Here is a 15,665-nt window from a genome sequence, read left to right as displayed (position 1 = left end):
CAGGCAGGCGCCGCCGCCAGAGGTCCCCAGCGGCTCTGCAAGGAAAGGACCTAAAATTAGGCGAAGTGAGGAGCCGGGAGGCGGAGGGCGCAGGGCAAGAGGGTAGGGGCCCGGCACCCTGCACTGCTGTGAGTAGGAGCCCCCACGTGGACGGCGACAGAAGTCAGTGACACTTAGCACGACAAATGTTTACTGCTGGATGAGACAACAACATACTCACCTGGGCTGAAACAACCTGGAAGGAATGCAACGCTAAATTACTAGATTTCAATTTTCTTCCCTTCCCAGCTCCTGGAGCTTCGAGGGCGAGAGTGGGCGGAGTTCCACAAAGCGAAATCCTTACCGGTTACCAAGAGGAGGAAAAACTGCTCCACGTCTGATCTGTTTGAGCTGAGAACCCTGAATTCAGAGAATCCCGAATCCCGAGAAACCTGAAATAGAACCGGTTCAGGGACCAACGCTAGACGATGACTATTGTGTAATCCTTTGTCACACAAACGAAAAATCTTCCAATACTTAGTGCCCATCAGTAGAGGCTGGATTCTATGTTAACACCAGAAACACCCTACCTTGGGGCAGAACGCACAACGAGACATAAAGAGGGTCATTTCATAATGACGAAAGGTTAAATTACCAGGAAGAAATAATATTTGCATGCACTTATTAAAAAGAGCCTTGTTCCATTCCAAGGAAAATGGACAGAACCATTAGGAGAAATAGACAAATCCACCCTCATAGTGAAAATTTTAAACACACTTTTCCCAATTATTGAAGATTAAAAAATGCTAAATAAATAAGAACATGAAAGATTGCAACAATGCTAACACCAACACTACTATAATATGACATATTATAAAAACCTGCAGCCAAAAGTAGGGTAATATATGTTTTGTTTTGTTTTCTTTCTTTGCAGTTTTTGGCCAGGGCTGGGGCATATGAGGCCAGCACCCTACTCCTTTGAGCCACAGGCGCTGCCCAGTAATACATGTATTTTTATAGGTATTCATGGAACATATACAAAAAGAGACTATGAATAAGCCATAAAACCCATTTCAAAAAATTTAAAACATATATTTTGACCATAGTTCAATTAAGGTAGAAATCAATAAGAAAAAGATAAAGATGCCACATGTTTGGAAATTGAAAAACACGTTGCTAAATACCCAGTGGATTAAAAGGAGAAAGCAAACTGAAAATTCAAAAATATTATAAATAGAATAATAATTATACTACACATCAAAACTTAAAGGATATAACCAAAGAGGTGTTTCATAAGAAATTTTTAGTGTTAAAAGGAAAAGGTAAAAATTTAGGAAGGACATAATAAAGAGCAGAAAAGTAATGAAATGGAAAATGAAAAAACAAGAGTGAACATCAGCAAAGTTAAAATCTGTTCTTTGGAAAGACGAATTTCTGGCAACGTTAAATAAAAGGAGATCTGCAGTTAGACATATGGTAATAAAATTTCAAAGCATCAAAGATAAAGAAAAATTCTTAAAAATGTATTACCCAGCAAAGGAAATACTATATTGTCAGTGGAAGTATCAAAGAGGAAAATGGAAACTAGAAGAGAAGTAGACAATATATTTAGAGTGCTGAAGGAAAATAATTGTCAATTTAGAATTGTATACCTAGCAAAACTGTTTCAATAAAAGGCTGAAATATAGATAATTCTGCTAAATAAAAGCTGAATTTTTCACCAACAGATCCTCACTAAAGAAATTTCTAAAAGATTTACCTCAAGAAGTTGAAAACCAACCTCAGAAGGAAAAGCTAGGTACAAAGACAGTAGTGAATAAAAAACATTTAATACATGGGTCATTACGAAAGTTTTGAGATACAAAAATCAAGAAATGTAAAATCTGCACATATGGAAAAAAATGAAGCCCTTCCAGCAATATAGATAAGCTGAGCAAGTTGAAACTTGCACAGGCCATTCAGAAAAGATGCTGTTGACTATATTTCTTGGATGTGAAATAATGGACCATAGTTTGTCTCAAAACGTTCATAGTGATCTATGTATTGGTCTTATAAGTAAATAATAGTAATTTCTGTGATTTAACAAAATAGAGAAAAATGGCAGAACATCATTTACATAGCACATAGAAGGAAGGTGAAAGCATGGTGAGTTTTGCCTTGATAGAAGAATAAAAATACTAAATTTGATTTTATGCATATTACTACTTTAAGGGTAACCACCAAAGAATAGAAATACTTGTTGTCACTTGAGAACAAAGATATATTCTGAGAAATGTTTCACTATGCAATTTTGTTATTGTGTCAATATCACAAAGCATATTTATGGAAACCTATATGATATAGCCTATAATATATCTATGCTATAGCCTATTGCTCCAAGGGTATAGTAAGTTGCTGTACTGGATACTGAACTGTAACACAATAGTAAGGATTTATGTACCTAAACATAGAAAAGCTACAGTAAAAATATAGTATAAAAGGTAAAAAATGGTATCCCTGTATATGGCATTTACTATGAACGGAGCTTACAGGACTGAAAGTTGTTCTGGGTGAGTCAGTAAGTGAGTGATGAGGTGAGTGAATGTGAAGCCCTAGGACATTACTGTACACTACTTTAGACTTTATGAATGCTTTATGTATACTTAGCCTACCCTAAATTTATAAAAAATAAAAAAAATACTATGTCAGCTATAATGTCACTGGGCAAAAGGAAGTTTTTACCTCCATTATAATATTAAGAATTCATTGTTATATGCAGTTCATCATTGACCAAAATGTCATCATGGGGCATATGACTATAGAATGTTTCTGTTTTCAAGTCAAAGGGGAAAAATTAATTGGTAAAAAAAAACTCCATCTCCAAAGACAAAAGAGGAAGACATGCATATAGCACAGACACACACACACACACACACACACACAAACACCCAGATAGCAGAGTAAACATAAAGTGCCAAATAATGTGGTGGAAATAATTGAAATATATCAGAAATCACAATAAATGTAAATGGACTAACCTCTAACACTTTAACGGTCTTCAAACTGGATTAAAAAAATACAACTATATATGGTTTTTAGACACTCCATTAGTATCTAAGGATAGAGAAAGACTGTAAGTAAATCTCAGACAATAAAGGGGGGATACATATTCCAGTTAACTATCTTCAGAATGAGAGCCAGGCTGAAGCCTCCATGCTTCTTGCCCAGATGTTGGCTCTCCTAAATGCCATGTGCATGTCATCACTCCTGACAAAACTGCAAGCCAATTTTCCAGTTTCCTAGGAAACTTCAGGAAATGTTGCTCTCCTTACTGGTGTTGGAATATACAACCTCTTGTGCTAAGGACCAATAACTGCTACTGTGGATCTGCTCAGTGGTTTCTCAAGAGTCATGGAAGGATACTGTTTTCCTTGAATGTTAAGAAGTCAATGATGATAATATGTTTTAAGTACTGAAAGGAAGGAATTGTCAACCTAGTATTAAATAAACTACAGACCTGTTTTTCCTAAGATGGGTGAACATCATCCCTGTTACATTATTGAAAACTACACCTTTTCCTCCTCCCTTCTGCCCAATCACTCTGGATCCCTCTCTTAACTTATTATTTTTTTTATTATAGAACTTATCCCCGTCTGGCATTTTGTATATTTTTCTTATCCATATGATTTTTATCTCTTTCCTCCTCCTCCCCATCCCAGTAGAATATAAACTCAAGGAGGGCAGAGATTCCCAGAAAATGATACATAGAGTTCCTTCATAGATAGTTCTTATAGTTAGGGTATTATTCACATCTTAATCTTAAATTCACAGAAGGATGTACAGTGAGAAAAATAGATTATTTTTTAAATCTTGCTGTTATATACAGAGTTAAAACAGGATTAGATCTGTGTCTTACTCCTGGGGTAGCTTAAGCCCTGGCTACCTCTTCCTTCATCACAGCTACAGAAGGACCTTTGCACCAATAGCACAGACTTTTATTCACTCTATAAGGTAGATGTGGAGGTTTGGCTTGAGTACAAGAGACTTTTAAAGACAAAGGTTTTAGGGCCAGTTGCGGTGGCTCACACCTGTAATCTTAGCACTCTGGGAGGCTAAGGTGAGAAGCTTTGAGCACATGAGTTTCAAGACCAACCTGAGCAACAGCAAAACTCCAACTCTAAAAATATAGCTGGGCATTTTGGAAGGCGCTTGTAGTCCCAGCTACTTGGGAGTCTGAGGCAAGAGGATCGCTTGAGCCCAAGAGTTTGAGGTTGCTGTGAGGTATGACGCTATGGCACTCTGCCAAAGGTGACAAAGTGAAACTGTGTCTAAAAAAAAAAAGAAAAGAGAAAGAAAGGTTTTAGATCCTGGTAAGTTAGAGATGAATTAAAATTGAGATGATAACATTTCTTCTTTTTTTTTAGACTGTGTCTCACTCTGTTGCCTGGACTAAATGTGTGGCCTCAGCCTAGTTCACAGCAATCTCAAACTTCTGGGCTCAAGTGATCCTTCTGCCTCAGCCTCCTGAGTAGCTGAGACTACAAGCACACACAACTATGCCCAGCTAATTTTTCTACTTTTAGTGGAGGAAATGTTTGTGTGTAGGGGAGGGTTTTGGTCCACCTAGGCCTCCCAGAATGCTAAGATTACAGGCATGAGACACCCGGCCTGGTCAAGATGATACATTTCTGATTGGGTCACTAATTTTCTTCCCTTAAGGGGTAAATTATATTATACAATACCAGGTATTTCCTTGGCCTTTTGCTTGAATATTAAAAATAGTTACAGAAAAACAGGGACAAATGATGATTTTAAGGCTCCGAGAAGTCCACCTAGCAGAGTCACCAGCAACTCCTTAAAATTCCTCCTTCTGGCTGAATATATGTGAGAGTGTGTGTGTCTCTGTGACTGTGCGTGTGTGTGTTTGAGCATGTGGATGTGTGTGAACAGGTGAGTGTGTGTGTACCGTGGAGTATGTGGTGGGTGTTCATATGGATGAGGACGGCCACCTCATGACAGCCTGTTCTTCCTGGCCCCACATGGCTCCTTAGCACTCAAGTTACCATGGAGTTGGCCCTTGACTGCCAGTGCCCCACAACACTGCTTGGAGGCTTTCCTTCTACTGTTAACTCCATGCGACTCTGTACTGCCACCACGTTGGCCTTTACTTTTAACTTTCACACTCTCACTATTGCCATTGACTTCCTTGTTCAGAGTTGCTCTGCTCCAACCTGGCAGGTGCATAGGAAGCAGCATTGCATTTATCAACCTTAGAGCCACGTCTTCCTCAACCTCCCCCGTCTTGTCCCTTCTGTGTTGGTCTCATTGGGAGATTCTCCACTCCCTCACCCCCAGACTCTTCCTCTCTGTTTTGGAGTTTGATACAATTGTTATCTTTTCAAAAACACACTATTTCACAAAACAATGTATGAGTAGTCTCCTTAACACAACAGGTATGTTTCCATTTCATAAATTATATCTTTTTTTTTGCAGTTTTTGGCCAGGGCTGGGTTTGACCCCACTACCTCTGGTATATGGGGCTGGCGCCCTACTCCTTTGAGCCACAGGCACCACCCTCATAAATTATATCTTAATGGCTGATATACGTTTCCTTCTATTGTAACTTCACATTTTGGCTGCTTAAAACAAAAAGCATACACTTCTTCTTTTTTTCTTTTTTGTAGAGACAGAGTCTCACTTTATCACCCTTGGTAGAGTGCCATGGCATCACAGTTCACAGCAACCTCCAACTCCTAGATTTAGGCGACTCTCTTGCCTCAGCCTCCCGAGTAGTTGGGACTACAGGCACCTGCCATAACGCCCAGCTATTTTTTGTTGGGAGTTTGGCCAGGGCTGGGTTTGAACCCAGCACCCTTGGCATATGGGGCCGGCACTCTACTCACTGAGCCACAGGCACCGCCCCAGCATACACTTCTTGTAAATGAAAACACTTTTCTCCCCTAGAGATTTCTTTTGGCATTTATAAACCTCCCTTTGGGCACTTCATTTTTCTCCCCATCCTTATGGAGCATAGTATGTTCAGCTTTTGGAAACAATACTTACTAGTTTTACAATTTTGCTAGCTCTTTTCTCCTCTTAATTGCTCTTTGGATTTTCTCCAAAATGTTAGCATTCATCTCCAATTAAAAGGTGCCAAAAACATGGCCACATTTCTTCCCCTATCCTGGAGCTAAGCTAACTTGCTTCCTAATTGAGCAAGGCCTTGTCTAACTCTGAACACAGCAGATAGAGCTGTGAAGAAGACAAAGAATCAAATTTTGAACCCCTGGAAGGATATTTTATAAGGAATACAGTACATTCTAAAATCAAGACTCACAGTCCTATCTGTAACCCAGTGGTTCTCAAACTTCAGAATCAGTTGGAAAGCTTATAAAAATGGTACTAGTCTAAGGCCATCACATGCTAGGACAAAATCTTCAGGGAGTAGAGGCCAGGCGAGTGTGAGAACCACTGTCACAACACCTACATAACTAAGAGTAAAGGGCCTCTTGCTACCAAGGGGGCAATCTTGAGCTTGAATTTATAGCCATTTGAATTATTTTATTCATTTCACAATAAGAGAAAGAGAGGAAGATGAGGACTAACAATTAGTGAGTACAAACCTCAGGGCCTTTGCACCTGCTGTATCCTCTACCCCATATGACAATTTTCTGCCTATAGTTCCCCAGGCAGTGTAAGCTAAAATGTGCCCAGCTCAGAGAAGCCTTCCATGATAATCTTATTTAAAGAAGCAACACCTCTGAATCCCTCTGGGAGCGGTGGCGGCTCTGGGCACTCCGGTGCCCGTGGGCAGGCAGGGCTGCCAGGCGGCAGCACGAGTCCCTAGGGTGAGGATGGCAGAGTCCTCGGATAAGCTCTGCAGAGTCGAGTACGCCAAGGGCCGGTGTGCTTCTTGGAAGAAATGCAGCGAGAGCATCCCCAAGGACCCGCTCCAGATGGCCATGATGGTGCAGTCCCACATTGGTACCATTTCTCCTGCTTCTGGAAGGTGGGCCACTCTCTCCGGCACCCTGACATGGAGGTGGATGGGATCTCTGCTGCGGTGGGACAACTGGCAGAAAGCCAAGAAGACCTCACAGGCTGGAGGAGTGACTGGCAAAGGCCAGGCCAGAGGTGGCAGCAAGACGGAGAAGACCTTGGAAGACTTTGCAGCAGAATATCCAAGTGCAACAGAAGCACGTGCAGAGGGTGTGTGGAGAAGCTAGAAAAGGGCCGGATGCGCCAGTCCAGGAAGATGCTGGACCCAGAGAAGCCACAGCTGGACCCAGAGAAGCCACAGCCACCACCCAGAGAAGATCGCTGGTACCACCCAAACTGCTTTGTCAAGAACAGGGGGAAGGGCGGTGCCTGTGGCTCAAGGAGTAGGGTGCCGGTCCCATATGCCGGAGGTGGCAGGTTCAAACCTAGCCCCGGCCAAAAAAAAACAAAAAACAAAAAACAAAAAAACAAAACAAAACAAAAAAAGAATAGGGGGAAGCTGAGTTTCCGGCCCGAGTACAGCGTGAGCCAGCTCCAGGGCTTCAGCCTCCTCACTGCAGAGGATAAAGAAGCCTTGAGGAAGCAGCTCCCTGGAGTCAAGAGTGAAGGAAAGAGAAAAGGCAATGAGATAGATGGAATGGTGAAGTGGCCAAGAAGAAATCTAAAAAAGAAAAAGGCAAGGATGGTAAGCTTGAAAAAGCCCTCAAGGCCCATAACAACCTGATCTGGAACGTCAAGGATGAGCTAAAGAAAGCGTGTTCGACCCATGACCTGAAAGAGCTACTTGTCTTCACTAAGCAGCAAGCACCTCTGGGGAGGCAGCGATTTTGGACCAAGTAGCTGATGGCATCTGCTGCTCTCCTTCTCTGCAAGGAATGCTCGGGCCACCTGGTCTTCAAGAGTGATGCTTATTACTATACTGGAGACATCACTGCCTGGACTGTTGTGGTGAAGGAGGATGCGAGGGAACAGCAGCTTTGCCACGAATGCAGGCTTGCTCTTGTAATGTTTTAGAAAACAAGAAACAGGCTACATCTCTAATTGGCCTGTAGCAAATGAGCTTTATTTGGGACCACCTTACATAGTCAAGTAGTCACGTACACTCCATTAATCTACAATCAAAGAATTTTCCTTCTTAACAATTCTTAGCTAATTTTAACTTTGCTTGAGGACATCAATTCTAAAAATCAACAATATCTATTCAGAACATCCCATCTTACATTATTTATGGACATTCTTTAACTATCTGTAAAAATCAGAAACTTAGGGGGATAATACTCAGGATTTCCATGTGCCTATTGAGATTTAACAGACAAGCTTTAGGATTCTGTTTATCCACAGAGCTTGAAGCTAGACAGCTGTTAAGACAATGTTTTTCTCACATCGTCAATGTCTGGGTTGTATCTCCAGAAGGCAGGCTCTCAACCTGTGACCTTATCTGGGCTTAACAACCGCATCATAAAGTCACTGCGAATGGAATATTACTTCCTACTTCATAGGCTCTATATGCTGACGAAGGCAGCTAGCTTCCAGCTACTGGGTTAGCAAAAATCATGTCAACTCGCCTTTCCCTGCCTCAGTGGCACACATGTGGGAATTTATCCCACACTGGACCAAGTGTATGTTCAAGACACGGACACCCAGCTGGAAAGAATGGGTGGCCCCAAAGGAATTTCAAGAAATCTCTTACCTCAAGAAATCGAAGGTCACGAATGGACTAGCAAATTGTGGTACATGTATACAATGGAATATTATGCAGCCTTAAAGAAAGATGGAGACTTTACCTCTTTCATGTTTACATGGATGGAGCTGGAACATATTCTTCTTAGCAAAGTATCTCAGGAGTGGAAGAAAATGTATCCAATGTACTCAGCCCTACTATGAAGCTAAATTATAGCTTTCACATGAAGGCTATAACCCAACTATAGCACAAGACTATGGGGAAAGGGCCAAGGAAGGGGAAGGGAGGGGGGAGGTTTTGGTGGAGGGAGAGTAATGGGTGGGGCCACATCTACAGTGCATCTTAGAATGTGTACAGGCGAAACTTACTAAATGCAGAATACAAATGCCTACATACAGTAACTAAGAAAATGCCATGAAGGCTATGTTGAACAGTTTGATGAGAATATTTCAGATTGTATATGAAACCTGCACATTGTACCCCTTGATTGCACTAATGTACACAGCTATAATCTAGCAATAAAAATAAATAAATTAAAAAAAAAAAAGAAATTGAAGGTCAAAAAGCAAGACCGTATATTCCCCTCAGAAACCAGCACGCCAGTGGCAGCAGCACCTCTACCCTCCACAGCTTTAGCGCCTGCTTCTGTGAACTCCCCTGCTCCTGTACATAAGGCTTTATCTAACATGAAGATCCTGACTCTTGGGAAGCTCTCCCAGAACAACGATGAAGTGAAGGCCATGATTGAAAAACTTGGGGGAAGATTGACAGGGACAGCCAACAAGGCCTCCCTGTGCATCAGTGCAAAAAAGGAGATAGAAAACATGAATAAGAAAATGGAGGAAGTAGGGCAGCGCCTGTGGCTCAAGGAGTAGGGCGCCGGTCCCATATGCCGGAGGTGGCGGGTTCAAACCCAGCCCCGGCCAAAAACCACAAAAAAAAAAAAAAAAAGAAAAGAAAGTGGAAGAAGTAAAAGAAGCCAACATTCATATTGTATCTGAAGATTTCCTCCAAGATGTCTCTGTCTCCACCAAGAGCCTTCCAGAATTGTTCTCAGCATACATTTTGTCTTCCTGGGGGGGGCAGAGGTGAACACAGAGCTTGTTGAAGTAGCAGTCCCAAAAGGGAAGCCAGGGTCTGCACTCTCTAAGGAAAGCAAGGGCCCCATCAAGCAGGAAGGTATCAACAAATCTGAAAAGAAAATGAAATTACCACTTAAAGGAGGGGCAGCTGTTGATCCTGATTCTGGTCTGGAGAACTCTGCACACATCCTAGAAAAAGGCGGGAAGGTCTTCAGCACCACCCTTGGCCTGGTAGATATTGTTTTTTTTTTTGTAGAGACAGAGTCTCACTGTACCGCCCTCCGGTAGAGTGCTGTGGCATCACACGGCTCACAGCAACCTCTAACTCTTGGGCTTACGCGATTCTCTTGCCTCAGCCTCCCGAGCAGCTGGGACTACAGGCGCCCACCACAACACCCGGCTATTTTTTTGTTGCAGTTTGGCCGGGGCTGGGTTTGAACCCACCACCCTCGGCATATGGGGCCGGCGCCCTACTCACTGAGCCACAGGCGCCGCCCTGGTAGATATTGTTAAAGGAACCAACTCCTATTACAAGCTGCAGCTTCTTGAGGATGACAAGGAAAGCATATTGAATATTCCGGTCCTGGGGTCGTGTGGGCACAATGGTTGGTAATAACAAACTGGAGCAGATGCCGTCCAAAGAGGATGCCATTGAGCACTTCATGAAATTATATGAAGAAAAAACTGGGAATGCCTGGCACTCCAAAAATTTCACCAACTATCCTCAAAAGTTCTACCCTCTGGAGATTGACTATGGCCGGGATGAAGAGGCAGTGAGGAAGCTGACAGTAAACCCAGGGACCAAGTCCAAGCTCCCCAAGCCAGTACAGGAGCTTATTAACATGATCTTTGGAGTGGTGCCTGTGGCTTAAAGGAGTAGGGGGCTGGCCCTATATGCCAGAGGTGGCAGGTTCAAGCTCAGCCCTGGCCAAAAAAAAAAGATCTTTGATGTGGAAAGTATGACAAAAGCCATGGTGGAATATGAGATCAACCTTCAGAAGATGCCCTTGGGGAAGCTGAGGAAGAGGCAGATTCAGGCCGCATATTCCATCCTTAGTGAGGTCCAGCAAGCAGTGTCCTAGGGGAGCAGTGACTCCTAGATTCTGGATCTGTCAAATCGCTTCTACACCCTGATCCCCCATGACTTTGGAATGAAGGGACCTCTACTCCTGAACAATGCAGGCAGCATGCAGGCCAAGGTAGAAATGTTGGACAACCTGCTAGACATTGAGGTGGCCTACAGTCTGCTCAGGGGTGGGTCCAATGATAGCAGCAAGGACCCCATTGATGTCAATGATGAGAAGCTCAAAACCAACATTAAGGTAGTTGACAGAGATTCTGAAGAAGCTGAGATCATGAGGAAATATGTTAAGAAAACTCATACTACCACACACAATGCATATGACTTGGAAGTTGTTGATATCTTTAAGATAGAGCGTGAAGGGGAAAGCCAGCGCTACAAACCTTTTAAGCAGCTTCATAACTGAAGGTTGCTGTGGCACGACTCCAGGACTACCAACTTTGCTGGAATCTTGTCCCAGGATCTATGGATAGCCCCTCCTGAAGCGCCCGTGATGGGCTATTATGTTTGGTAAAGGGATCTATTTTGCTGACATGGTCTCCAAGAGTGCCAACTACTGCCATACATCTCAGGGAGACCCAATAGACTTGATCTTGTTGGGAGAAGTTGCCCTTGAAAACACGTATGAACTGAAGCATGCTTCACACATCCGCAAGTTGCCCAAGGGCAAGCACAGTGTCAAAGGTTTGGGCAAAACTACGCCTGATGGTGTGGAGGTTCTTCTGGGGACCTGGATCTCATCCGCTTTTAATGGCATGTGTCTACTATATAACGAGTACATTGTCTATGATATTGCTCAGGTAAATCTGAAGTATCTGCTGAAACTGAAATTCAATTTTAAGACATCCCTGTGGTGAATTGTGATCAAGGCTCAGGTACCCAGTGACTCTGGTATCAGTTCACCTACTGTGCTCACACACTGACTCGCAGGCAGAAAGTTTGGCTCAATTGCTGTTGAGTAGTACCTTCACTAAATCTCCTTAGAGGATTTTACATGAACGAGTTAAAAGATTTTCCCCAACTTTTTAAATCCCTTATTTTGTGTTGTGTTTCAGGGAAGGGGTTGTTTGAGGGTTATTCTTACTAAGCACAGTCCTGGTAGCTAGAACTGACGATAAAAGATGGGAAGAGATTTTGTTTTGTTTTGTTTGTGAAGACTAGTCCCATGGAAGACACCAAGCCATAGCAGAAATCTCCCTTACTGGTTTACCCAGAAAAGGGAAAAATATCCTTCTACTGTTGCTGTCCACCAGCCCAATCAACGACACAGAGGTATCACTGCAGATGGAATGATTTATTAAGGGAAGACTGAGGCTCGCTCAGGCCTACAGCGATTGTACATCTTTATTCACTGTATTATATATCCAAACTCATCAGATCAGAATAAAGAACAAAAGCATTAATTGAGACTGCCATAAAAATGTTCTCCTCAGCATAAATGTTGCAAAGCACCTACATGTCATTTCTAAGTCTGGAGCATATAACTTGAAGATAAACTACAAGGACACCAGGCTGTCTGTTTCTGTTCTTCCACCTCCGTAAGAGGTTAAATGTAAGTTTTGTGTAATTTGAAGTTAGGGAATGAAGAGTAACAGGTTAGCTCCAAACAGGTGCTAAATCTCCAGCTACGACTTGGTGAGGATCTCAGGGAATCATCTCTCAAGGCCTTTTCAGCAAGCAGGGAAGAATTAATCCCTGCGTGTCTGCTGTTTTAGCAAGCAGGGAGGAATTAACCCCCGAGTCTTGCTTATAGCCGAGAATGGAATTTTCCCATCTTAGGTTCTCGTACTTCAAGGAGCACATATGAGACAAAGCCACCTTTCTGGGGTGCTGAAAACTGTACACCTTCATTCTACCCTTGTTGCTAAGTGTTCACCTTCAGTTTTGATTTTGGAAAAATGTTAAGCATTTATTTTGAGGTAAAAATAAAAACTAATTTCATACTTAAAAAAAAAAAAAGAAACAACACCTCTTCTCATTTCTACTTTCTATTATCTTACCTTGTTTGGTTGCCTTCATAGTACTAATCACTGTCTTAAATGAGCTTATCTACAGGTTTGTAGTTTATTGTCTGTCTCCCCATTGGAATGTACTGCCTAAATCCTCAAGCCTAGGACAGTACCTGGCTGTCCTAAACTAAAAAAAAAAAAAAAATCATTTGCCCCAGAGTCACTTTATTAGTGGCTTGTGATATTGGAATTTGAACCCAGGTCTGCTTGACCCCAGAGTCTATGTTTCTTCTAGTAGCATAGACCAAGCTAGGAGGCGCTATGACCAGTGAACAGAAAAGTCAATTTTTTCATATTTCCTTGTCCTCAAGGTGCCTGTATCTCAGTGGGATGGCAGTTTGGCAAATACTTACCTATGATAACAGACAAGGTTTGAATGAGATGATGACAGATAATGGGGTAATGGTTACTTGGTGAGTTACTGCCCCTTTCTCTGAGAATGGCCCTCCCATTCACCCAGTTCACCCTGTTTTCCAGATAACTCTGCTCTTTATCTCATCACAGGTGGTCAGCCAGTCACCAAGTCCTGTTAATTTCTACCTCCTAGTTAATGGCTCAGATTACAAGGGGTGTGGCAATACATCTGGCACAGCCATTTCTTTCACACAGGCTGCCAGCCTTCCTCAACTGACCCCCTGCAGTGACCCTTTTGCTTACTTATTTGTCTTCTCTAATCCAGTCTCCACTGGCAATCTGTCTTCCATCTAATCCATTCTGTAGCCAGGCCATGCTCGGCAAAACAAATTTTATTTCATCCCTTTGCTTAAGACTCCTCAAAGGCTCTTCATAGCTCCTAAGGTAAGGTCTAAACTTCTTGATGGCCAGGTTACTCTATTTCCTGAGTCTCTGCTCTTACCATTTCGTCCCTTCTCACTTGACGGTTCAGCCCCTGCTGCTTAACATACCATCAGCTCTTGCTTCCTGACCTTTGCACATGCTATTCTTTATTCCTGATTATTCCTTCCCTCACTCAGGCTGATTATCTCCTTCTCATCCAGGAAGCCCTCCCTGACCACCCAAGTCTAATTAAGGGCCTCTCATTTGCACTCCATGATACACTCTCTACCCTATGTCATCACCTGTCACACTGTTGTAATTACTGGTCTATATCCTTCAAGAGGGCATGTTAATCTTGTACTGTTAGTGCATAGTGTCATGCCCAACATAGAGAAGGTAATTAATAGGTTTTCTTTGTTTTGTTTCGGTGGATAATTGGAGTAGGTCACTTTGATACAAAGGAATTTATAATGATGGGATTTCAGGCTGGAGTAGTGGCCTGGCCCTTTGTATTAGTGTGTTAGGGTTGACATAACAAATCACAGACCGGGTGGCTTAAGCAACAAAAATGAATTTTCTCACATTTCTACAGGTTGGAAATTCAGGATCAGGAAATTCAAGATCAGGGAGAATTGGTGTCTCCTAAGGTCTCTCTGCTTGGCTTGCAGACAACCATCTTCTCCCTCTGTCCTCATGTGGCTTTTTCCCTGTGCAATCACCTCCTTAAGTATTTCTTCCTCTTCCTGCAAGGACTGTGACTGTCATACTGTGGTAGGCATATTGCACCTCATTTTAACTTACCTCTTTAAGGGTCCCATCTCCAGATACAGTCACATTCTGAGGTACTAGGGATTTGGACTTCAACATATGAATTGTGGGACGGGGCACAATTCAGTCCATAACACTCTCTTATATCCACTTGGGAAAATTCAAAGGGCCAGCCAGTTGCAGAGGAAGGACAGGCTAAGGTCTCTGTTGTGATTGTGTTACAGAACAATTTCTCCTCTACCCATTTCTTGCCTTTTTCATTTCCTTCTAGGTGGGTCTGCTGGGAGCTCTTGCAAATAAATCAACTTCCTGCTTCTCTGTCTTAGAGTCTGTTTCCAGAGAGCTTTTCTATGACCCTAAATTACAGGACACAGTAGGTCATTGGCATATGCTACAAATTCTCATCTCTGCTTAGGCAAATTCTCAAACTAAGTGTGATTGAAGAACGTTATGTTTGTAGGAGCAGCACCATTTGTAAAGAAAGATGTGATAATATTACCAATCTCAGGAGTAATATTTGTATAATCTTTGGCAGTTGAAAAACTATAGAACAAATAATTTCAGATGGAAAGTTCAATCACTGTAACCTATCTTGTTTTCTGGGTTTTTTTGGCTTCATTTTTGGAGTCATTATATCGCTACTTGTATATGGAATCCTTGTTTAACTTTACAGCTTCCTTTCCAACAGGCTGCCTGTTTTTGTTGACTAGTAATTAACTATAGGCCTATTCATCAAATGAAAACCCACATGCTCACCGTAGCACATGTACTTTTTGTTGCTAGGTTTTTAGGTCTTGGGTTTCAAAATCTCATGTTATTTGGCCACTCTTTCAAGACAAGAAGGATTATGCCCGATGACTAGATGACGTGTACTTTCATTGTAGATGGCAGAATGGCTCAGGGCACTTTGGAAGCAGTTTAATTCAAAACCTGAATTTCTCCCCCTCCATGAGAGTTTTCCTGACAAGTGTGGTATGTATCAAGATACAGTAATGTAATGATGTAGAGAATGTAGTAATCAAGAAGTCTGAAAAAATTAAGATTCTTACCATGTTTCTAGGTGGACTTTTGAACCAGTGATTGTTTGGGTAGCCACAGAAGATTTGTATTGGTAGTCCAGGAAGGGTCTAGCATCTACTCTTCCCAGATTTCTCTCCAGATGATTATTTGGTCCTATTCTGTGATGGCCATTGGTTAATAATAGTTGTTCCTATATGCATAGTGCCAGAAATTTGTGTAGCCCTGGAGTCATTTAAATTATGAATTTAATTTTGCATTGACAGATTACCAAATAGGACCTTATCCAAAGT

The 15,665-nt window shown here is 42.2% G+C and overlaps 1 pseudogene; it reads left to right on the top strand.

Moving 5' to 3' along the window:
* Window positions 1–6,812: 6,812 nt before the first annotated feature.
* LOC128594584 (poly [ADP-ribose] polymerase 1-like) lies at window positions 6,813–11,704 on the top strand (annotated as a pseudogene).
* The last annotated feature ends 3,961 nt before the right edge of the window (window positions 11,705–15,665 follow it).

The sequence above is a fragment of the Nycticebus coucang genome, chromosome 9 (genome assembly GCF_027406575.1).
Source record: "Nycticebus coucang isolate mNycCou1 chromosome 9, mNycCou1.pri, whole genome shotgun sequence".
Taxonomy (NCBI): domain Eukaryota; kingdom Metazoa; phylum Chordata; class Mammalia; order Primates; family Lorisidae; genus Nycticebus; species Nycticebus coucang.
Note: the sequence above shows the minus strand (reverse complement) of the source record. Positions and strands in the feature narration are given on the sequence as shown.